This window comes from Mugil cephalus, chromosome 5 (genome assembly GCF_022458985.1).
Source record: "Mugil cephalus isolate CIBA_MC_2020 chromosome 5, CIBA_Mcephalus_1.1, whole genome shotgun sequence".
Classification (NCBI taxonomy): Eukaryota; Metazoa; Chordata; class Actinopteri; order Mugiliformes; family Mugilidae; genus Mugil; species Mugil cephalus.
Window position 1 is genome coordinate 13,173,895 of NC_061774.1, and position 24,781 is coordinate 13,198,675.

The following is a 24,781-nucleotide window of genomic DNA, read 5'->3' on the forward strand; positions in this document are numbered from 1 at the left end:
CATGAAGTTGGTTTATGATGATTTGTGAATACTATAAAATGGTAATAATGAGCATTACAATGCTTTATAGACACCTTATAAAACATTATGAATGCTTTCATAGGGCATTATAAATACAACCTTCATAGAAAGGGTTACCGCTCTGTTTATATTTGAATGTGAGATGAGATGAGTCCGTTAAAATAACTTGAGATGTATGTAGTCTATTAATATTCTCAGTAGGTTTCTGATGACAACAGAAAAAGAAACATCTATTAAATTTCACTCTGATCTCTGTCACAGTAAATAGACACCTACAAAGAAAGATCTCATCTCATCTGCTACCACTTAATCTTGATGCTAACTAGCATGTTTTTGGAGGTGGGAGGAAACTCACACAGACACAGTTAACAGCAATTTTTTATTTTTTAATTATTTATATTGATGTAAAACACAAACTGTGCTTTGACAAGAATTAAAATGTGAGGTATGAGGTCAAACTGTACTCAGCAAATATATTTGTCTGCATGTGTGAAATAAGAGACTGTTAGCACCAATAGTCTGCAGCCATTTGTTCCTCCCTGTTTATCTTCAAGAAAAGCTCCTTTACATTACCCAGAAACAACGAAACAGTAAATGTTTAATGTTACACACATTCAGATGTTGTCAGTCATCATCTTCAGATAAGAGGATGACAACTTAGGGTCTGGTGGTCTGTAACATTACATCAAGAATATCTCATCTCATCTCATTTTCCATACTACTTAATCCTCACTAGGGTCACAGGGGTTGTTGGAGCCTATCCCAGCTGACATTGGGTGAGGGGCGGGGTACACCCTGGACAGGGCATCAGCCTATCACAGAGACAAACAACCATTTGCACTGTCAATTTAGGGTCACAGATTAGCCTAACGAGCATGAACATTTGGAGGTGGGAGCCAGAGTACCTGGTGAAAACCCACGTGGACACAGGGAGAACATGCAAACTCCATCCAGAAGGGCCTGAGCTGGACTCGAACTCGGACCTTCTCGCTGGGAGGCATCAGCGCTATGTGATTACATTTAATTCTTACTTCTCTCTCTGTCTGTATTTGCTAAAAGTGACCTTTTAGCCTACGTGAGTTCATAACAAGCTGAAATAAGTTTAGCAGAAGTTCATAGAAAGTTTATAATAAGTGTGATGTTACGTTGTATCTTCTATGTGCAGACTGAAGACCTTTAGTTGTCTCGTTTGACTTCAGTTTCACTTCCTCTTGATCTTCTCACATCCTGTCTAAGAAGAAGTAAGACTCAAGAGGTGGAAAGTTCATGGAAAAGATGTGCTCACACGTTCTGTATAATCATCATTTTAAGATGTTTGTGCACTGCTATAAAAGAATGTGAATACGAAGGAGAGTCAGAGTTGTTTCCTGTCGTACACAGAGCTGCTCTCCTCGGGTAAGAATAAACCTAGCTTCGCATATAGAACAACTGACTGGACAGCCATCATTTGAACGATATTTTATTGAGGAAAACAAGAATTGCCATCACAATTTGGTGTCATAAGTGGAATATGATGCTTAATAATGATGCTTACAAGAAAATGCCAACTATTGTTGGGAAAAATATCACCTTTTTGGTGGACTCAGGTGCCACACATTCTGTAATATGAGCTGAAGAACTGCCTCTTAAAAAACAGTGGACATGCTGTAAAAGAAAGATGCTCAGTTTACCGTTTCCTGTTCATGGATGGTGATAATCAGCTGTCTACAAAAACATTTGTTTTTGGTTTCATGATGATTGCTTGATGATGATTGTGCTTACTCTGTCACACTCACAGACACACAGCAGAAATTCTATCTTGTCTCTGGCTCTGTACCTCATGTTTCTCTAACAAAATCTACCGCAGGCTGGAAGAGTGTGGGCGAGTTCATGAAGAAAGTCACACAAGTATGCGACTACTCTCCTTCCCCCACCAGACACAGCTCCTCTATTCTAAATCAACTAACACATACAGACTTCCTTAGTTGGTCAAATGTCATTGCCTCCACTCTGTGCAGCTTGTGGCGAGCCATCTCGCTGCAGAAGGCCATAAAGCCTCCTTGTGCAAACTTCAACCAGGAAGTGTTTTTTTGGGGGGGGCATCTTCTGACACCCCAGTGGAAAAAAACGTCTCCCGAACGCGTTGAGGCCATTGTTGCCACTCCTAAACCCATCACAAAGAAACAAGTTCTTTCCTTCTTGGGAATGTGTTCTTATTGTCGGCCTTTCATTCCTTTTTTTTTTTTTTTTTTTTTTTATTTGTATTTATTTGTCTGCATAGTTGAACACCACAGGGTGTCAACATTATATGAGGTTGATGCAGTTATATTCTTGCAGCTGAAAGCTTTATTACTTCAGTGCGTGAGTGTGACCATCACCAGCCCTCCCTGAGGACTGTCCTGTTGATCTTTATTGAGTGTAGTGCCCCTTGTGTGGCAGGGAGGGCAGTGCTACACCTCAGTGAATAGAGGGGGAGAACAAAGGACAGAAAAGATGTAGAAGGATGGACAGTGGAGGAGAGGAATGTGGTGCTAGTAGGAACTAGTGGAGTGTAGGGTTCTGTGCTTCCCAAGTCACCTCACTCAAGTATGACTGGGTACAGTCATCTCTGGAGAGATGAGAGAGTCCAGGGGGGGTAATGGTGTCCCAATGGAAGGATAGAAGTCTGCCATAGGGCACGTAGTAATAGAGTGAAAACAATAATCCAGCCCTTAATAGCCGGGACTCATCAATTCTTCTTGATGTGATCCAGCACGGGCTGGCAGGTGACAACACACATGCATGTAGGCATTCCCTAAATATGAGTGAGACCATTACCAGGGCCCAGAGTCAGGTCAGAAGCCCCAGCGCCCGAGAACCTCCACCCCAGTGTGGGGCGCATGGGTGACAGGACCAGAGAACCACCGTAGCCACGGGGCAAGCCACACCCCAGCGCAGATGGCGAGCGACGACCAACACCCTGACCAAGCGAGCACAAGCCGGTGCAGGCCAGAGCAGCCCCCCATACCCCCCACACCCCCCACACCCCCCAGCCACCGTAGCCCGTCCACCCACCGCCGCCAACACCCTCCCCAAAGACCCCACCCCCCGCCCGCAGGGCAGCCATGGACACCTCTCCAGCCGAGAGGACTCCCCCAGGAGCCCAGCAAAGCCCCCGCAGACGGGTACCGGCCCAGCGCCCAACCAGGGACGGGCCATCCGAGCAGGGGGGCCAAGGTGCCGGCCCCATGCCCCTGGCGCACCCAGGCCAGGGAGACCACAGGAAGAGGGAACCCCCACCCGCCAGGGAGAGACCCCAGCCCCCCATCGAAGGGAGAGGGGAAGCACCAAGCCGCACGCAGCACCGGGAGACAAAGCCCGGCCAAGAGGACAAAAGAGAACCTAGGTAGGTACCCCTACCAACCGCCGTGGGGCCACAGACCGCCAGCCCAAGATGCCCCTGCTAGCGGAGGACCAGGCCCCCCAAGCCGTGCCAAGGGATAATGTAAAGTGACAGTGTCCCTATTACTGTGCTTCCTCAGTCCCTGATGAGGAAGCAAGCCCCTACACTGTGACCCTGTGACCCTGGATGTGGTGTGGTGCATTAAGACAGAGGGCAAACAGGAGGGTCGGGTGGGTCAGAGGACTGCAGCACACTACTGTCCTGCAGCCTGCCCTGACCCTGACCGATCCTGGGTGGACCCCTAAGGTGAGGTGCATTAAAAACTTGGGATGGGTGTGTGTGGTGTACCTAGGCCTTTCATTCCTAACTTTTCAGGCATGGAGAGGTATCTCTTGTAATGTGGATGTGTTTGTGCATTTTCATTAATTTCCAGGATCAGTAGCTCTGAAAAATTATGTGTTTATTACTTTTTATCTTTCAGACACAACAAGATTTAGCTACATCTTCCACTTGCCAAATGGAGGATGTGCAACATGTGAGCTGTGATCACTGTTGAATTACTGACGTAACCTTTATTCCATCAGAGTGTTCAGTGATAAAAATGAAGGAAACACTGAGAAATATTTAAGAGGATTAATAGAAAGATGCTAAGCTGTCATCAGTCTCATGAAGAATAGAAACAGGAGCAGAGTTTCACTCGAAACCCTATTTCTTTACACCAATGAAGACAAATCAGATGAAATGTGTTGCTAGTTGTTGTTTTAAGGTGCAGAATCTCTCATTTCAACCATCATGACAGAGTTCTCTGGAGGTTCCAGTGTTTGTGGGACAGCTGAGCCTTCAGCTTTTCCTTGTCTTTTTTTCTTCCAGGCAAAAATGACGAGAATCCCAATTAACAAGAGAATTATCACAGATACTGTCAACGCACATATGATGGACAGGTGACCTGTTCAGAGACACAAACGTCACATGTCAGGGTGAAGCTGTGACAGGAGAGTTTTTATTTTATTTAGTTAGTAAAGTTTAATTTACGAATGTACCACAGTTCATCACTGATGACAGTTGGATTGAAGGATTTATTTGACACTATGGTAGTCTACTTACCCAAACTAGTGGGAGGGGCAGTAGTTGGAGCAGTGGTAGGGGCAGTGGTTGGGGCAGTTGTTGGGACAGTAGTTGGGTTAATACACAGTGTGTTATTGTCTTCAAACACCCACTCTGATATGTGTGTCCCATTAGGTAAGATGCAGTTAATGAATATGAAGCCTATGAACAAACAAAGATCATTTATGACTGATGTTATGACACCAACATGATTACCAAGTTATTTCTCATCATGTTGTCACTCACCACAGGTAGAGATCCTCTCTCCTCTGGAGACACTACTGATGTGATTCCTGACTGAACAGACCAGATGTCCTGAGACGTCTTGTTTCAGAGTGATGACGTTAGTCTCATTATTTCCAGAGAGGAGCTCAGCGTCTGTCACTGAGTGTCCATCCAGAGTCCAGCTGTACTGAGGACTGTCCCCTCCATCAGAGGAGCAGGACACCCTCTTCTCTCCATGGGACAGACACTCAGAGACCAGATGGACAGAGGACACCGGAGCTGAGAGAAACACACACAGATGACTTTTGATAACAAGGTAATAAAATAAATAATAAATAAATACAGAAACATGCAGAATATAAAGTATATTATTTAGACTCTGACTGTAACAGTAATGAAGGAGGATTCAGTTCAGGACTGTTATATTTCTTTTCGCTAGTGAACCTAAAAACTGGTAAGTGAGTGTAAGATATCTTTGTTTGTACACAAATCAATACAATTTGACATTTAGATCTGTCAATATGACTTAATTTCCCAGGAGTAGAAAAAAGGTATTTTACCTTCAATAAACAACTGTAGAGTCTGTTCTTGTAATTCTTTTCCATTTGAGTCAAAGATTATCAGATTATATTGACCACTGTCACTCCTGCTCAGGTCATTGATCCTAAATGTTCCATCACTGGGATTAAAGACAGATCTGTCTTTTATCACATTAGTTATGATCATTTTGTTTCTCCATATTAATATTCTTGATGATCCCTTTTTCACATCCCATCTAAATATTTCTAAGGCGTTGTCCATCAGTCTGATGACCACAGTTCCTCCCAAAGCTCCATAACACTGAGCTCCACTCTGTCTGCCATCACAGTAAGTTTCTCCACCTGTGAATTAAAACATTGAGAGTATTTCATTTCTACCACTATGAAGCATAATTGTTGCAATATTTCAGTCACATGCATTGACCTAAAACAGACTTAGTGGGTTTTTCTCTCTCAGACTAAACAATCAATCAAACATGTATTTCTGCTGCTGAGCATTTCACAGGTCAGTGGCTGGAAAACTGCTGTGATTCATTTAACAACATTAATCTGTTAAACAGAGTTTTTACATTAGTTGAATTCAACCAGTAATTACAGACCTGTGTGTGTCAAACTGAGTTAAACCCACCAAATTATCTGTTGGTTCATTTTATGAATAAATGTGAATAAAATGATTAATAATGTAGAATCATTTCTAAGACATCAGCATACATCCTACACTTAACAGTCTGAAATGTCTCCTTTTACTGATCACCTTCACAAGAAGAGGTTTTACAAACACTGAACACAGAGAGGCAACAACAAGGAAGTGAACATAACTTAACTCACCAAAAAACGAAACCTCACAGTATTTTCAACATCCAAACAACCTGACACCACTAACAACATGGTTGACAAGACAGATACTAAAAAAACATTCATCCATTCAACAAAGTTATAGTCGACCATTAAACTGGATCTTTTGATAGTCAACATGTAGACTGAATATTTTTTATTAGGAGGAAACAGATATAAAGTCTCCATTTCTATCACAATGTAAAGCTGTCAACTGGAAATTTAAATTATTTCAACTCTTTGAAGTGATCTTCTCTTCTCTTTCTTTGTTCTTTTTATTAGTTTTTTTCCTTTTTCTATTTCTGGACGGCCACATGAAAATGTTTTTAACTTATGTCAAGATAAGAAGTCAACAGCACAGCCTTTATGAACCAGTAGAGGGAAACCTCTGACCTGCTAATAGGAGCCAAGATGTTTTATTCAAAGTCAAATTAATCTTCAGCAGTCATGAAATGTACAATGCTGAACCATGGATAGAGGTCCCACAGTTGGACCTAAGGCTGATCCATTACTGACACAGGCCAGGAAAGGAAATCTTCATGACTGCACATGGGCAAAGGAATAAACTCAACTACAGTCCTTACAGTCCTGTGGCCTATCCAAAAACAGAACCAATGACAGTATGCAGACAGGAAGTTGGTCTCATGCAACACAATCAAAATTATGAAGCATTTGATTTAAATTATTAACAACCAAAGACACATCCATTTTCCCAGTACTCGCAATTAAATATTTACATGGAAGAAACACAGTATTGTGAGGAACACTGTTCACAAGCTGACTGACAAACACAAATAATCGATATTATATAATATATATATCTGTGGATGTATTTAACAGAATCTGAATTTATCGAAGACAAAAACGACCACTGCTGGTTTTCAGTAGAGAAAAAGAAGAACAAAAAAGTAGAGATAGAAAAAACATCTCACCATGAGAGACTCCAAGTAGCGTCAACAACAGTCCAAACACAACTTTCATGTCTCCTCTCAGTTCAGCCTCTGTTGAGTCAGTCTGCAGCTTTAGAAAGTTTATCTAATTATCAGCTACAAGTGTCCCTTACTCTGCAGTGAGCTGTGTTACGCAGAGGACTGTGTCCAAACTGGCACTATCGTAATGTTTTTGTGTGCTGAGAGCAGGAAATCATAATATAGACCCATGTTTCAGTTCTTCCTGTGGTTACATTTAGTGGCTACACACATTACACCATAGGTCTCCAACACACCTAGGGGATTTGCGGAGGTACTGCAGGGGGGTTTGCAAAATCTTTGGTTGATTAGAATTTTTTATATATATATTATTTTAATTTTCTGCCACAAATTTAAATTCATTTAAATACATATTAGCATGAATCCAACATATTTAAGTAAAGGAATAAATGGAAGATTTTACCTTTCAATCAGCATTCCACTCATACAGGAGCTGTCTCAACAGTGCACTGTTTCACACAGAGCACCTACTATTGTGCCCCAGCCACTCAAACGACCAAGCAAGCAGGACAAGTGTCCTGCTTCGACCGACCGCTGGCAATCAGTCAGCACGCACACACACAGAGCAGTGATCTGATGTAAACATCAGTATTAACTGTATGAACTTCACCAGCAGATCTCCGTTAAACAGTGGTGTGGTGTAATGAGCTGCTGTGAAAACCTGTAGCTTGGTGAACACAGGTGTGTCTGTGTGGATGAGAGGGGCTGTTTTGGTCAGACAGGTGTGTTATTGAGAGAGACTCTGGTGATGAAGTTTATTACACTTAATACCGATGTTTACATTTGATCGCTGCTGCTGCTGCCTCTACACGTCTTTCCAACCACCTTTAGGGAGGCCCAGCTTGCAGAACTTAGAGAACCCCTGAATCAGACGATACTCACATTCAAACTGGAGGAAACGTGACTTCAAGCAGTCATTGCTCCAGTGAGTGTCCTCATTTGTGATGCTTTGCTGAGGCCTTTACTGCCACTGACATAAAGCCCCTGATCACTGTGAGTCACTTCTTTCAGGACCAACGTTTTATCTCTGGTCCACTTGAACCGTGGATCATTCACCTGCACACGAACAGTTAACAGGTTTAGGCAGCGCAACATCCAAACACAACAACAAGCATGGACACGCTTCCACTCACAGTGGTCTTATCCAGCAGGACACGTCTCGGCCTATCGGGGCTTGGCGTGAAAGTCACAATCCTCGGCGTGGAGTCCACTGGCAGACTAAATTCCTTCCCAATGCACACCGTCTGGACTTTTTCTCTTTCACCTGTCAGTGTGAAAAGGAAAGTGAGCGACCTCTGCGGTGACTAGTTCTGTAGGAGAAAGATGAAATATTCATGTCGACTCACCTAATAAGTCCCAACCTGCAGGTTGAGTATGAATTACATAATTAGTGGACCTCTCTACCTCACTGAGAAAGTTACAGTTCAGTTTTCTATGGGTAGAGTTTACAGTCAGATGTATAAAGGGAGTTACTGGCTGCACAGCAATGACAACCTCCTCAAGGTATATCAACGAATCACTGAAACGTGTCAAGTTTGAACTGATTTGTCTTTTTCAAGCTTTAATTCAGCAGTGTTAAAAGTGACGAGTGCATTGTTAGAAATGATCAACTACTGCTAACTCTCGATGCTTTCAATAAAAAATACTTCATTGCACAATTTGTCTGGTATTGATCGTATTTACTTCTGACACATGTATAAGTATATTTCTCTTTTCTTTATTGTGCAATGAGACAGTGACAATGACAAAACAGTGACGGTGCTGCGACATGGACGGACAAAAAAAAAACAAATGAAAAAAGAGGAAATAACAATTATGGCATGCGTGTATGTTTGCACGCGTATTAGTTGCATTGTTACACAGATGGTGATAATAAAAGTCATATTTAAGACAGTAATAATCCTAGTTACAGAGCTTGCAATGGAAATTTGTCAAGACAAAGAATTTTATTATATTTTATTCTATTCTGTATTGATCTTCATTTGTGTTAAATGACTGCGTAATGTATGATTTTCCTCAAAAAAATAAATAAATAAATCAGTGAATTGCAACACTCCAGATTCCAGAATTTAAGTGAAAAATAAATAAGATAAAATAAATAAACAGTGATTAGCACTAAAGGGGACAAATCGACTTCCTGGTTTTTATTTCGAATGTTTTATTTTCTATTGAGGGAAATCAGGACCCTGAAATCAGGTGACAGCTTTTATTGATTTATTTATTGACTGAGAAACCATTATTAGTGACTTTTGAATATATTTATACTTAAACCTGCTAATAATTTAGCTGTTGGCTAATTAGAGTAGGATGCTAACACCAACAGTATGTGATAAAAAAAAAAAGTGAACAATTAATTAAGGCATGTGTTAACACTGCAAACTAATTTCTTATTAATCAGGAACTTACCCAAAGCCAGAGGAAGGGTTACAAGTGCAGTAAGAAGGAGGTAGAAGGACATCGTCTCCTGTAAAAGACAGCAGTTTGGACTGTAAACATTCATCCCCACCCTCCTCTGAAAACCAGAGTCCGGGCGGGACACGGGTCAATCAGGACGCTACGAAAGAGAGAGGCCAACGACGAAATGTGGTCATGCATGTGCAGAGGCAAATCCAGTTCACGCCGAAACAGCATCAGCGGCACTATCTAACCATGTCATGTCTGCTGTTTGAAGCCATGTCCACTCAGGTGTCCAGCGCGCTCCTCAGACTCGGGACAGCATTTACAGGGATGTAAAGCGCTTTCATTGATAACCAACAATCCATCACACAGTCTGTGCAGCATCCAGTCTGAGCTCACCTGCAGGAAACCCGAGGCCACCGCTGGATATTTCTCAATGTTTATGTGGACGAGGAGGACGCACACCGACGTCCTCTGCAGAGAGTCTGTATTCTCGGCGGCCACTACGCAAAGTGCGTCACGTGTTTGCTTGTTTTGCCCAGCTCCTGCGTATAAAAGCACTGAGCTACGTTTTGTAGGCGTTCGTGACGGGCTTTGCGCCAAGATTAAACCCAATACTTGATAGAACATGGGATGAAATGACACGACGATGAACTGGATTAAACATTTAAAGTATTGTTTGTATGTTCTTTGTCAAATTAAATCACAGGTGGTTTAATAAAATACAGCTGTGGAAAAAAGTTTTCAGACACCCAATGCATTTGTGTAATATTTTATTAAGAATCACTCTTAGATCTTCAAGTACAATTTATTAGTACAGTCACAGACAAAATACTAAACAAAACTTGAAACAGCCATTAAAAACTTAAAATTAATTGGTTCCATGAAAATACAGACAAGGTTTGAATATTGGGTCATTTTGGTACCAGTGATCCACTAATGAAGGACGTGCTTTTTATTATAAGACACATTTTTCTGCTGCCGTGCTTCATGTAAAGCCAGTACATTTGAAAGTTCTTCAGAGACAAAAACGGGTAAAATAAGGAACCTAGCGCGGATGAAATATGTCGCTAGTTGTTGTTTTAAGGTGCAGAATCTCTCATTTCAACCATCATGACAGAGTTCTCTGGAGATTCCAGTGTTTGTGGGACAACTGAGCCTTCAGCTTTTCCTTGTCTCTTTTTCTTCCAGGCAGAAAAGACGAAAATCCCAATTAACAAGAGAATTATCACAGCTGCTTTCAACGCACATATGATGGACATGTGACCTGTTCAGAGACACAAACGTCACATGTCAGGGTGAAGCTGTGACAGGAGAGTTTTCATTTTATTTGTTAAGTAAAGTTTAATTTACGAATGTACCATAGTTCATCACTGATGACAGTTGGATTGAAGGATTTATTTGACACTATGGTCGTTTACTTACCCAAACTAGTGGTAGGGACAGTAGTTGGGGCAGTTGTAGGGGCAGTGGTTGGAGCAGTGGTAGGGGCAGTAGTTGGGTTAATACACAGTGTGTTATTGTCTTCAAACACCCACTCTGATATGTGTGTCCCATTAGGTAAGGTGCAGTTGATGAATATGAAGCCTATGAACAAACAAAGATCATTTATGACTGATGTTATGAAAACAACATGATTACCAGGTTATTTCTCATCATGTTGTCACTCACCACAGGTAGAGATCCTCTCTCCTCTGGAGACATTACTGATGTGATTCCTGACTGAACAGACCAGATGTCCTGAGACGTCTTGTTTCAGAGTGATGACGTTAGTCTCATTATTTCCAGGAAGGAGCTCAGCGTCTGTCACTGAGTGGGCCATCCAGAGTCCAGCTGTACTGAGGACTGTCCCCTCCATCAGAGGAGCAGGACACCCTCTTCTCTCCATGGACAGACACTCAGGGACCAGATGGACAGAGGACACCGGAGCTGAGAGAAACACACACAGATGACTGTTGATAACAAGGTAATAAAATAAATAATAAATAAATACAGAAACATGCAGAATATAAAGTATATTATTTAGACTCTGACTGTAACAGTAATGAAGGAGGATTCAGTTCAGGACTGTTATATTTGTTTTCACTAGTGAACCTAAAAACTGGTAAGTGAATGTAAGATATCTTTGTTTGTACACAAATCAATACAATTTGAGATTTTGATCTGTCAATATGACTTAATTTCTCAGGAGTAGAAAAAAATATTTTACCTTCAATAAACAACTGTAGAGTCTGTTCAGATAATGTTGATCCATTTGAGTCAGTGATTATCAGATCATATTGACCAATGTCATTCCTGCTCAGGTCATTGATCCTAAATGTTCCATCACTGGGATTAAAGACAGATCTGTCTTTTATCAAATTAGTTATGATCGTTTTGTTTCTCCATCTTAATATTACTGATGATCCCTTTTTCATTTCACATCTAAATATTTCTAAGGCGTTGTCCATCAGTCTGATGACCACAGTTCCTCCCAAAGCTCCATAACACTGAGCTCCACTCTGTCTGCCATCACAGTAAGTTTCTCCACCTGTGAATTAAAACATTGAGAGTATTTCATTTCTACCACTATGAAGCATAATTGTTGCAATATTTCAGTCAATGCATTGACCTAAAACAGACTTATAGTGGTTTTACTCTCTCAGACTAAACAATCAATCAAACATTGTATTTTCTGCTGCTGAGCATTTCACAGGTCAGTGGTTGGAAAACTGCTGTGATTCATTTAACAACATTAATCTGTTAAACAGAGTTTTTACATTAGTTGAATTCAAGCAGTAATTACAGACCTGTGTGTGTCAAACTGAGTTAAACCCATCAAATTATCTGTTGGTTCATTTTATGAATAAATGTGAATAAAATGATTAATAATGTAGAATCATTTGAATCAGTAGTGCAGCCAATGAAACTAAGAGATGTGAATGTGTCACTCAGAGTGGGTAGGCAGTATGTAGCTACAAGGAAGTGTTGGAACAAGGACATATAAGGCATTATATCTGTCACTGGTTTTGTTCATCAGGTTTACTCAACAAAGTTACAGAGGCTCAAGGCCACATGAAGCACAATGTAACAGCAGAGTTACACAAATATAATTTATCATCCTTAGTTGGTCTCTGATACATCACTATTGTTTCTTGTCCTTCCTCCAAAGTGTAAATCTCTCAGTTGTGACTTTCTCCAAACTAGAAAGAATTCACTGAGACCATGTCTGTGTCACAACCTCAAAGACACAAAGCATCAATCTTAATCTTTTCTCTGTAGATATTTTGGGAGACAAGCTGTCTTCACTTTGTGGAAAGTTACAAACTAAAGCCGTGTGTATAAGAGACTATCATGTCATCTTCATTGTCCTCAATCAAACTGTTTGATAAACGTGAGACTTTCAAACCTCCTTTCAGAACCAGTTAACAAGAAGTTTAACATTTCACTCATCCACTAAACCATCTTTAGAAACCTGAATAAAGTACCACGTCAATATCTCACCATGAGAGACTCCAAGTATCATCAGCATCAGTCAACCACAGCTTCCATGTCTCCTTTCTCTTCACACTCTGTTCAGTCACTCAGCAGCTTTCAAACTTTATCTAATTCCTCCCAAAGTCAAACCTATGTACCCTGCTCTCAACAGAAAGCAGTGTGTTGTGGTAGTGATCAGCCTCAGAGGAGAGTGTGTGAAATGTGCACAACGTTGTTTCTAACTTCTCGTTATATGAAGAAAAAAGAAAGGGAGGCAGTATCAACTTTCTTCCTTTTTTAGCCTCAGTTCAACAAGTGTGTTTTTCTGTGTGGGTGGACTAAATGAAACATCCTCCTTCTGAGACTGACAGCTGATATTTCTAAGACACCATCATGAACGTGTATCAAACTAGAAACATTTTAAAATGTCTCCTATTACTGATCAACCTTTTAAATCCTGTATGTGGAGAATCAAAACAAACTTATTGCTCAGTTTTTTATTTTAACTACAGTCATGTGTCTATTGTCTCATCTGTGTCAAACATAAATCTAGTAACACAACAGCAGCACTGCCACAACATCTCTGAAGATCATGATGTTGACATTTTGGTGACATGATCTGATGTGTGTAAATTCATGTACAGTGTTAATTACTGAATTCATAGTCAAAGAGGAACATGATGCAGTCCAGTTCAACCCAACACTAACTACGAGCTCAGAGGAGTGTGTGAAAACTTGACTGAGCAGGGCGTTGTATCTTTGTGATGCTGAGAAGAGGAACTGATGTGAGTTTTCTACCTCTTTTAGCCTTCAGTACAACAAGTGGGCCTTCATGTGTGATGGACTGAGTGGAAGAGAAGGAAATATCCGTCATTGTGACACTGACAGCTAACAGCATACATCCTACTCTGAACAGTTTGAAACGTCTCCTTTTACTGATCACCTTCACAAGAAGAGGTTTTACAAACACTGAACACAGAGAGGCAACAAAAAGGAAGTGAACATAACTTAACTCACCAAGAAAAGAAACCTCACAGTATTTTCAACATCCAAACAACCTGACACCACTAACAACATGGTTGACAAGACAGATAATGAGAAAAACTTTTATCCATTCAACAAAGTTATAGTCAACCATTAAACTGGATCTTTTGATAGTCAACATGTAGACTGAATATTTTTATCATGAGGAAACAGATATAAAGTCTCCATTTCTATCACAATGTAAAGCTGTCAACTGGAAATATATAATCATTTCAACTCTTTGAAATGATCTTCTCTTCTCTTACTTTTTTTTATATCTCTTTATTTGTTTTGTTTTTTTTACCTTTTTCTATTTCTGGACGGCCACATGAAAATGTTTTTAACTCGTGTCAAGATATGAAGTCAACAGCACAGCCTTTATGAACCAGTAGAGGGAAACCTCTGACCTGCTAATAGGAGCCAAGATGTTTTAATTCAAAGTCAAGTTAATCTTCAGCAGTCACGAAATGTACAATGTTGAACCATGGATAGAGGTCCCACAGTTGGACCTAAGACTGATCCATTACTGACACAGGCCAGGAAAGGAAATCTTCATGACTGCACATGGGCAAAGGAATAAACTCAACTGCAGTCCTTACAGTCCTGTGGCCTATCCACAACAGAACCAATGACAGTATGCAGACAGGAAGTTGGTCTCAACACAATCAAAATTATGAAGCATTTGATTTAAATTATTAACAACCCAAAGACACATCCATATTCCAGTACTCGCAATTAAATATTTACATGGAAGAAACACAGTATTGTGAGGAACACTGTTCACAGCTGACTGACAAACACAAATAATCGATCTTGTGACTATGTGAAAATATATCTGTGGATGTATTTAACAGAATCTGAATTTATCGAAGACAAAAACGACCACTGTTGGTTTTCAGTAGAGAAAAAGAAGAACAAAAAAGTAGAGATAGAAAAAACATCTCACCATGAGAGACTCCAAGTAGCATCAACAACAGTTCAAACATAACTTTCATGTCTCCTCTCAGTTCAGCCTCTGTTGAGTCAGTCTGCAGCTTTAGAAAGTTTATCTAATTATCAGCTACAAGTGTCCCTTACTCTGCAGTGAGCTGTGTTACACAGAGGACTGTGTCCAAACTGGCACTATCGTAATGTTTTTGTGTGCTGAGAGCAGGAAATCATAATATAGACCCATGTTTCAGTTCTTCCTGTGGTTACATTTAGTGGCTATACACATTACACCATAGGTCTCCAACACAGAGTGTACAACCCCTAGGGGATTTGCGGAGGTACTGCAGGGGGGTTCGCAAAATATTTGGTTGATTAGAATTTTTTATATTTATATTATTTTAATTTTCTGCCACAGATTTAAATTCATTTAAATACATATTAGCATGAATCCAACATATTTTAGTAAAGGAATAAATGGAAGATTTTACCTTTCAATCAGCATTCACTCATACAGGAGCTGTCTCAACAGTGCACTGTTTCACACAGAGCGCCTACTATTGTGCCCCAGCCACTCAAACGACCAAGCAAGCAGGACAAGTGTCCTACTTTGACCGACCACTGGCAATCAGTCAGCACGCACACACACAGAGCAACGATCTGATGTAAACATCAGTATTAACTGTAAAAACTTCATCAGCAGATCTCCGTTAAACGGTGGTGTGGTGTAATGAGCTGCTGTGAAACCTGTAGCTTGGTGAACACAGGTGTGTCTGTGTGGATGAGAGGGGCTATTTTGGTCAGACAGGTGTGTTAATGAGAGAGACTCTGGTGATGAAGTTTATTACACTTAATACCGATGTTTACATTTGATCGCTGCTGCTGCTGCCTCTACATGTCTTTCCAACAACCTTTAGGGAGGCCCAGCTTGCAGAACTTAGAGAACCCCTGAATCAGACAATACTCACATTCAAACTGGAGGAAATGTGACTTCAGGCAGTCATTGCTCCAGTGAGTGTCCTCATTTGTGATGCTTTGCTGAGGCCCTTACTGCCACTGACATAAAGCCCCTGATCACTGTGAGTCACTTCTTTCAGGACCAACGTTTTATCTCTGGTCCACTTGAACCGTGGATCCTTCACCTGCAGGCGAACAGTTAACAGGTTTAGGCAGCGCAACATCCAAACACAACAACAAGCATGGACACGCTTCCACTCACAGTGGTCTTATCCAGCAGGACACGTCTCGGCCCATCGGGGCTTGGCGTGAAAGTCACAATCCTCGACGTGGAGTCCACTGGCAGACTAAATTCCTTCCCGATGCACACCGTCTGGACTTTTTCTCTTTCACCTGTCAGTGTTAAAAGGAAAGTGAGCGACCTCTGCAGTGACTAGTTCTGTAGGTGAAAGATGAAATATTCATGTCGACTCACCTAATAAGTCCCAACCTGCAGGTCGAGTATAAATAACATAATTAGTGGACTTCTCCACCTCACTGAGAAAGTTACAGTTCAGTTTCTATGGGTAGAGTTTACAGTCAGATGTATAAAGGGAGTTACTGGCTGCACAGCAATGACAACCTCCTCAAGGTATATCAACGAATCACTGAAACGTGTCAAGTTTGAACTGATTTGTCTTTTTCAAGCTTTAATTCAGCAGTGTTAAAAGTGTTGAGTGCATTGTTAGAAATGACCAACTCTGCTAACTCTCGATGCTTTCAATAAAAAACACTTCATTGCACAATTTGTCTGGTATTGATCGTATTTACTTCTGACACATGTATAAGTATATTTCTTTTGTCTTTATTGTGCAATGAGACAGTGACAATGACAAAACAGTGACGGTGCTGCGACACGGACAGACAAAACTAAACAAATCAAAAAAGAGGAAATAACAATATTTATGGTCATATATGCGTGTGTGTATGTTTGCATGCGTATTAGTTGCGTTGTTGCACAGATGGTGATAATAAAAGTGATATTTAAGACAGTAATAATCCTAGTTACAGAGCTTGCAATGGAAATTTGTCAAGACAAAGAATTTCATTATATTTCATTCTATTCTGTTCTGATCTTCATTTGTGTTAAATGACTGCGTAATGTATGATTTTCCTCCAAAAAAAAAAAAATAAATCAGTGAATTGCAACACTCCAGATTCCAGAATTTAAGTGAAAAATAAATAAGATAAATAAACAGTGAATAGCACTAAAGGGGACAAATCGACTTCCTGGTTTTTATTTCGAATGTTTTGTTTTTTATTGAGGGATATCGGGATCCTGAAATCAGGTGACAGCCTTTATTGATTTATTTATTGACTGAGAAACCATTATTAGTGACTTTTGAATATATTTATACTTAAACCTGCTAATAATTTAGCTGTTGGCTAATTAGAGTAGGATGCTAACACCAACACTATGTGATAAAAAAAAAAAGTGAACAATAAATTGAGGCATGTGTTAACAATGCAAACTAATTTCTTATTAATCAGGAACTTGCCCAAAGCCAGAGAAAGGGTTACGAGTGCAGTGAGGAGGAGGTAGAAGGACATCGTCTCCTGTAAAAGACAGCCGTTTGGACTGTAAACATTCATCCCCACCCTCCTCTGAAAACCAGAGTCCGGGCGGGACACGGGTCAATCAGGACGCTACGAAAGAGAGAGGCCAACGACGAAATGTGGTCATGCATGTGCAGAGGCGAATCCAGTTCAAGCCCGAAACAGCATCAGCGGCACTATCTAACCATGTCATGTCTGCTGTTTGAAGCCATGTCCACTCAGGTGTCCAGCGCGCTCCTCAGACTCGGGACAGCATTTACAGGGATGTAAAGCGCCTTTCATTGATAACCAACAATCCATCACACAGTCTGTGCAGCATCCAGTCTGAGCTCACCTGCAGGAAACCCGAGGCCACCGCTGGATATTTCTCAATGTTTATGTGGACGAGGAGGACGCACACCGACGTCCTCTGCAGAGAGTCTGTATTCTCGGCGGCCACTACGCAAAGTGCGTCACGTGTTTGCTTGTTTTGCCCAGCTCCTGCGTATAAAAGCACTGAGCTACGTTTTGTAGGCGTTCGTGACGGGCTTTGCGCCAAGATTGAACCCAATACTTAATAGAACATGGGATGAAATGATACGACGCTGACCTGGATTAAACATTTAAAGGATTGTTTGTATGTTCTTTGTCAAATTAAATCACAGGTGGTTTGATAAAATACAGCTGTGGAAAAAAGTTTTCAGACACCCAGTGCATTTGTGTAATATTTTATTAAGAATCACTCTTAGATCTTCAAGTGCATTTTTTTAGTACAGTCACACACAAAATACTAAACAGAACCAGTCATTAAAAACTTAAAATTGATTGGTTCCATAAAAATACAGAGAAAGTTTGAATATTGGGTCATTTTGGTACCAGTGATCCACTAATGAAGGACGTGCTTTTTATTATAAGACACATTTTTCTGCTGCCGTGCTTCATATAAAGCCAGTACATTTGAAAGTTCTTCAGAGACAAAAACGGCTAAAATAATGAACCTAACGCGGATGAAATGTGTCGCTAGTTGTTGTTTTAAGGTGCAGAACCTCTCATTTCAACCATCATGACAGAGTTCTCTGGAGGTTCCAGTGTTCGTGGGACAGCTGAGCCTTCAGCTTTTCCTTGTCTCTTTTTCTTCCAGGCAAAAAAGACGAGAATCCCAATTAACAAGAGAATTATCACAGATACTTTCAACGCAGATATGATGGACATGTGACCTGTTCAGAGACACAAACGTCACATGTCAGGGTGAAGCTGTGACAGGAGAGTTTTCATTTTATTTTTTAAGTAAAGTTTAATTTACGAATGTACCACAGTTCATCACTGGTCATAGTTTGATTGAAAGGGTTTATTTGACACTATGGTAGTCTACTTACCCAAACTAGTCGCAGGGGCAGTGGTTGGGGCAGTGGTAGGGGCAGTAGTTGGGGCAGTTGTAGGGGCAGTAGTTGGAGCAGTGGTAGGGGCAGTAGTTGGGTTTATACACAGTATGTAATTGGCTTCAAACACCCACTCTGATATGTGTGTCCCATTAGGTAAGGTGCAGTTGATGAATATGAAGCCTATGAACAAGCAAAGATCATTTATGACTGATGTTATGACACCAACATGATTACCAAGTTATTTCTCATCATGTTGTCACTCACCACAGGTAGAGATACTCTCTCCTCTGGAGACATTACTGATGTGATTCCTGACTGAACAGACCAGATGTCCTGAGACGTCTTGTCTCAGAGTGATGACGTTAGTCTCATCATTTCCAGAGAGGAGCTCAGCGTCTGTCACTGAGTGTCCATCCAGAGTCCAGCTGTACTGAGGACTGTCCCCTCCTTCAGAGGAGCAGGACACCCTCTTCTCTCCATGGGACAGACACTCAGAGACCAGATGGACAGAGGACACCGGAGCTGAGAGAAACACACACAGATGACATTTGATAACAAGGTAATTGTCTCTAAATAAATAAATACAGAAACATGCAGAATATAAAGTATATTATTTAGATTCTGACTGTAACAATAATGAAGGAGGATTCAGTTCAGGACTGTTATATTTGTTTTCACTAGTGAACCTAAAAACTGGTAAGTGAATGTAAGATATCTTTGTTTGTACACAAATCAATACAATTTGACATTTAGATCTGTCAATATGACTTAATTTCCCAGGAGTAGAAAAAAAATATTTTACCTTCAATAAACAACTGTAGAGTCTGTTCTTGTAATTCTTTTCCATTTGAGTCAAAGATTATCAGATCATATTGACCACTGTCATTCCTGCTCAGGTCATTGATCCTAAATGTTCCATCACTGGGATTAAAGCAGATCTGTCTTTAATCACATTAGTTAAAATCACTTTGTTTCTCCATCTTAATATTACTGGTGATCCCTTTTTCATTTCCCATCTATATGTTTCTAAGTCGTTGTCCATCAGTCTGATGACTACAGTTCCTCCCAAAGCTCCATAACACTGAGCTCCACTCTGTCTGCCATCACAGTAAGTTCCTCCACCTGTGAATTAAAACATTGAGAGTATTTCATTTCTACCACTATGAAGCATAATTGTTCCAATATTTCAGTCACATGCATTGACCTAAAACAGACTTAGTGTGTTTTTCTCTCTCAGACTAAACAATCAATCAAACATGTATTTCTGCTGCTGAGCATTTCACAGGTCAGTGGCTGGAAAACTGCTGTGATTCATTTAACAACATGAATCTGTTAAACAGAGTTTTTACATTAGTTGAATTCAACCAGTAATTACAGACCTGTGTGTGTCAAACTGAGTTAAACCCACCAAATTATCTGTTGGTTCATTTTTGAATAAATGTGAATAAAATGATTAATAATGTAGAATCATTTGAAGCAGTAGTGCAACCAATAAAAACTAAGAGATGTGAATATGTCAATCAGAGTGGGTAGGCAGTATGTAGCTACAAGGAAGTGTTGGAACAAGGACATATAAGGCATTATATCTGTCACTGGTTTGGTAACACTTTCTATGAAGGTTGTATTTATAATGCCCTATGAATGCACTCATAATGTTTTATAAGGTGTCTATAAAGCATTATAATGGTCATTATTACCATCTATAAATATTCACAAGTCGTTATAACCAACTTCATGATGCATTATGACAACTGGTTACGAATGATTATTAATTTTAATCTGAATAGTGCATTATAAATATGTCAATATCTGCCTAGTCACTTGTTAGTTTTATAATGCATCATAACTACTTTGCTTTGCTAAATGTGTATAGTGATGCATAATGACTTTTGACTTCGCCTACAGTGCTTTATGTCTGTAGTTATAGGTATATGTAATAAAGTTATAATAATGTATATATCTCCCTACAGCACACAGTTATAAACAGCTATGCAATATCATAAGTGCTATTTGTCAGCGCTAAGTAAAGTGACAAGAATATGACACTATTATTAACAGATATAAGTTACTATGAGTAATTAAAAGGTGCAATGAACTAAGTCCTGAGTCTGGCATCTTTACCCCATATGCACAATGTTAATATCATGGGTGTTATTTGTCAGCTTTAGGTAAATTAGAACAAATGAGGTGTTGTGGATATAAGACTATTATAAATAAATATGAGGCACAATGAAATGAGAGCCTGGACAGTAAAGACAAAAGAAATGCATTTAGTTCACTTTATTTTCATTTAAACCAACACACATAATCAGAATGATTATCAACGCTCTGAGCACATTACACAAACACATGAAACACGTGAAACAGGCCACAAAAGTGGCACGGCGTGGTCCTAGAGATGTGGCTCTTAAAAGTGCCTTTGGTTGGTGAGGTGATTCAGGGTCAGAGGTCAGGAGATGGTTTGACAGCAACTACAAGAAGAACAGAGGCAAATCTTTAGTGCTCTAGCTGGGTTTGTTTTTATGCAGAAAGGTTTGATTGAAAACAAATAAACAGATCAGGGTTTTTTTTGTTTAAAGCAGCCTAATGAGACATTATGTTACCGCATATCATGCAGGCAGCGCAGATTACCCGTAGGTGACGTAAGCTAGCTAGACGAAAGTTACCAGACACGGCTAGTTTTAAACTCACAAATTAGATCGTTTTCATATTCTTGCGTTTAATGATTGAAACCATTCGAAATCATTGCTTTAATATGTAAACGATGTGCTTCATGTAAACAAAGTAAGGCATTAGCTCAAAAAACACTAGCAGGACAGAGAGACAACCTACCTGTCCCGGAGAAAGGAAAGAAAAGCCGCTTTACGACTAGTACATACAGTCAATGCTTTACGACAGTGGGAGGAGCTGGGGACGGAGGTGGGTGGGTGGGGTCAGAGGTCAGGGTCATGGACTAAGGAATGACATTTCTACAATAATAATAATATTAATAAAAACGACATCAAAATAATATCTAGGGCATTCAAAAAAATGGGGACATTTAGCGACCTGTAAAAAGAATTTGGTTAAATCCCAAACCCGGGTGTAAACGGTGGATGTGAAACGTCACGAAATTAAACTTTTTTTTTTGGGCCCCCCCGGATTTTTCTAAAATTTTTCACCCCGCTCAAACAATTTTTTCCCAAACTGATTTTTTTTCAATTGGAAGTTTTTTTGTGCTATGAGGATGACTGCCCAATTTGGGACACTGCGCAATGAAAGAGGTTTGATTTTTTTCATTTAGACAAATTTTTAAAATTTGGGGTTCTTATTTTTTTTTTAATGTAACTTAAATTTTTGCTGCGGGAAATTCGGCATTTTGGGAAAATTCGAAAAAAAAAAATTAATGGTTTTTTTGTTATATGGGTTTTTCTTTTTATACGGGATCGCAAAAATTTCCGCCTTTATTGAACCCCGTCAGATTTTTTATTTTGATATCGTTTTTTTTTTAAATTTATTATTTTTGGGTAAAAGTGTCTTTCCTTACCCATGCCCCCTGACCTCGGGCCCAAACCCCCCACCTCCGTCCCCCACTCCTCCCACTGTCGAAAAAGCATTGCCCTGTATGTACTGGGTCAAAAGGGCGGATTTTTTTCCTTTCTCCTCTGGGGTCCTCTCCAGGACGGTATGTTTCCCCTCTGTCCTCAAATTTTTTTGTGAGCTAATCCCTTTACTTTGCTTACATGAAACACATCTTTTTAACATATAAAGAAATTGATTTCGAAGGTTTCAATCTTTAAAACCCGCAAGAATATAAAAAACGATCAAAATTTGTGGGGGAAAAACAACCGTGTCGGGTAACCTTTGTGTAGCTAGCTTAAGCCACCAGGGGTAATCTGGCTGCCGCACGATAGGGCGGTAACAAAATTTCTAAATAGGCTGTTTTAAAACAAAAAACGTATTTTGCTTATGTTTTTTTAAATCAAACCCTTCTGCAAAAAAAACCAAACCCAGCTAAGCACTAAAGATTTGCCTCTGTTCTCTTGTATTGCTGTAAAACCCATCTCCTGACCTCTACCCTGAATCCCCCCTAAACAACCCAAAAAAAAAGGCATTTTTAAGACCCCCTCCCCTAGGACCACCCGGGGCCCTTTTGTGGCCTTTTCACGTGTTTCATGGTTTTGTAAAAACCCCAACCAAAATCATTCTGATTATGTGTTTTGGGTTTTAAATGAAAATAAAGGAACTAAATACTTTCCTTTTTGTTTTTACTGTCCGGGCCTCTCTTTTTCATTGTGCCTCATATTTTTTTTATAATAGTCTTATATCCAAAACCCCATTTGCTCTAATTTACCAAAAAGCTGCAAATAACACCTATGATTTTAAACACTGTGCATAGGGGGTTAAAGACCCAAAGACTCGGGATTTATTTTTCTTGAAACCTTTTAATTACCCCTAGTAATTTAAATCTTTTTAAAAAAAATTGGCCCAATTCTTGCCCACTTTACTTGCGTTTACAAATAGCATTTATGATATTGCAAGCTGTTTAAAACAGGGGGTGCTGTAGGGAGATATATTCTTTTATTAAAACTTATTACAAGCTTATAACTACAGATATAAAGCACTATGGCGAAGTCAAAATAAATTATGCTTTCACTATACACATTTAGAAAAGGGAAAAGAAAGTTATAAAAGCATTATAAAACTAAAAAAGTGCCCGGGCAGATATTGACATATTTATAATGCACTATTCAGTTTAAAAATTAAAATCATTCGTAACCATTTTGTCATGATGCACATAAATTTGGGTTTTTAAACGATTTTTTGAATATGTATAGAGGGTTAAAAATGCCCATTAAAATGCTTTATTGACCCCTTAAAAACAAGAAGTGTATTCAAGGCATTATAAAATACAACCTTCATAAAAGTGTTACACGGGTTTTTTTGTTCATCGGGTTTTTACTCAACAAATTTTCAAAGGCTAAAGGGCCAAACATAAAGGGCACAATGAAACACAGATTTACAAAAAAATAAATTTACATCCTTATTTGGGCCCCTCTGATACATGACTTTTTTTTAATTGTCCTTCCTCCAAAGTGTAAATTTCTCATTTTGTGACTTTCTCCAAACAAAAAAATTCACTGAGACCATGTCTGTGTCACAACCCACCCCCAAAAAAACACAAAGCATCAATCTTAATCTTTTCTCGTAGATATTTTGGGAGACAAGCTGTCTCACTTTGTGGAAAGAAACAAACTAAAGCCGTGTGTATAAAAGACTATAAAGCCCATTTTTCTTTGGCCCTCATCAAACTTTTTTGATAAACGTTAAAGATTTTCAAACCTCCTTTCAGAACCAGTTAAACAAAAAATTTTAAAACTTTAAACCCCATCCACAAACCATTTTTAGAAACCTGAAAAAAAAACCACTCAATATCTCCCCAGGGAGAACTCCAAGTATCACAGAAACAGTCCAACCACAGTTTCCCATGTCTCCTCCCCTCTTCACACTCTTTTCGGGGCCCACTCAGCACTTTAAAATTTTAAACTAATTCCCCCCAAAGTCAAACCTAGGGTACCCGGGCTCTAAACAGAAAGCAGTTGTTGTGGTAGTGATCACCCTCAGGGGAGAGTGGTGAAATGTGAACAAAAAAACGTTTTTTCAAACTTCTCGTAAAAATAAGAAAAAAGAAAGGGAACCCAGTATAAAATTTTTTCCCTTTTTTTTCAGCCTCAGTTCAACAAGTGTTTTTTTTCCTGTGTGATAAAACCTAAATGAAACACCCCTTCTGAGACGACAGCTGATTTTTCAAGACACCAATCATGAAGGGAAATCAAACAAGAAACTTTTAAAAAAGTCTCCTTTTAAACTGATAAACCCCTTTTAAAAACTGAAAATGTGGAGAAACAAACTTATTGCTCAGTTTTTTCATTTTAACTGCGTCATGTGCCCTATTTCTCACCCTGTGTCAAACATAAATCTAGTAAAAACAACAGCAGCACTCCCCACAAC

General features: G+C 39.7%; 2 long non-coding RNA genes across 2 annotated transcripts; both read right to left on the reverse strand.

Moving 5' to 3' along the window:
* Positions 1–3,615: 3,615 nt before the first annotated feature.
* On the reverse strand, positions 3,616–4,792 carry LOC125008656. Its single transcript, XR_007112903.1, has 3 exons — positions 4,733–4,792; positions 4,487–4,648; positions 3,616–4,328 (listed from the first exon to the last, which is right to left on the reverse strand). It is a non-coding gene; the product is annotated as an uncharacterized LOC125008656 (long non-coding RNA).
* A 7,146-nt stretch (positions 4,793–11,938) lies between these two features.
* LOC125008654 lies at positions 11,939–17,854 on the reverse strand. Its single transcript, XR_007112901.1, has 5 exons — positions 17,764–17,854; positions 16,309–16,323; positions 16,096–16,226; positions 15,845–16,018; positions 11,939–12,000 (listed from the first exon to the last, which is right to left on the reverse strand). It is a non-coding gene; the product is annotated as an uncharacterized LOC125008654 (long non-coding RNA).
* Positions 17,855–24,781: the final 6,927 nt, after the last annotated feature.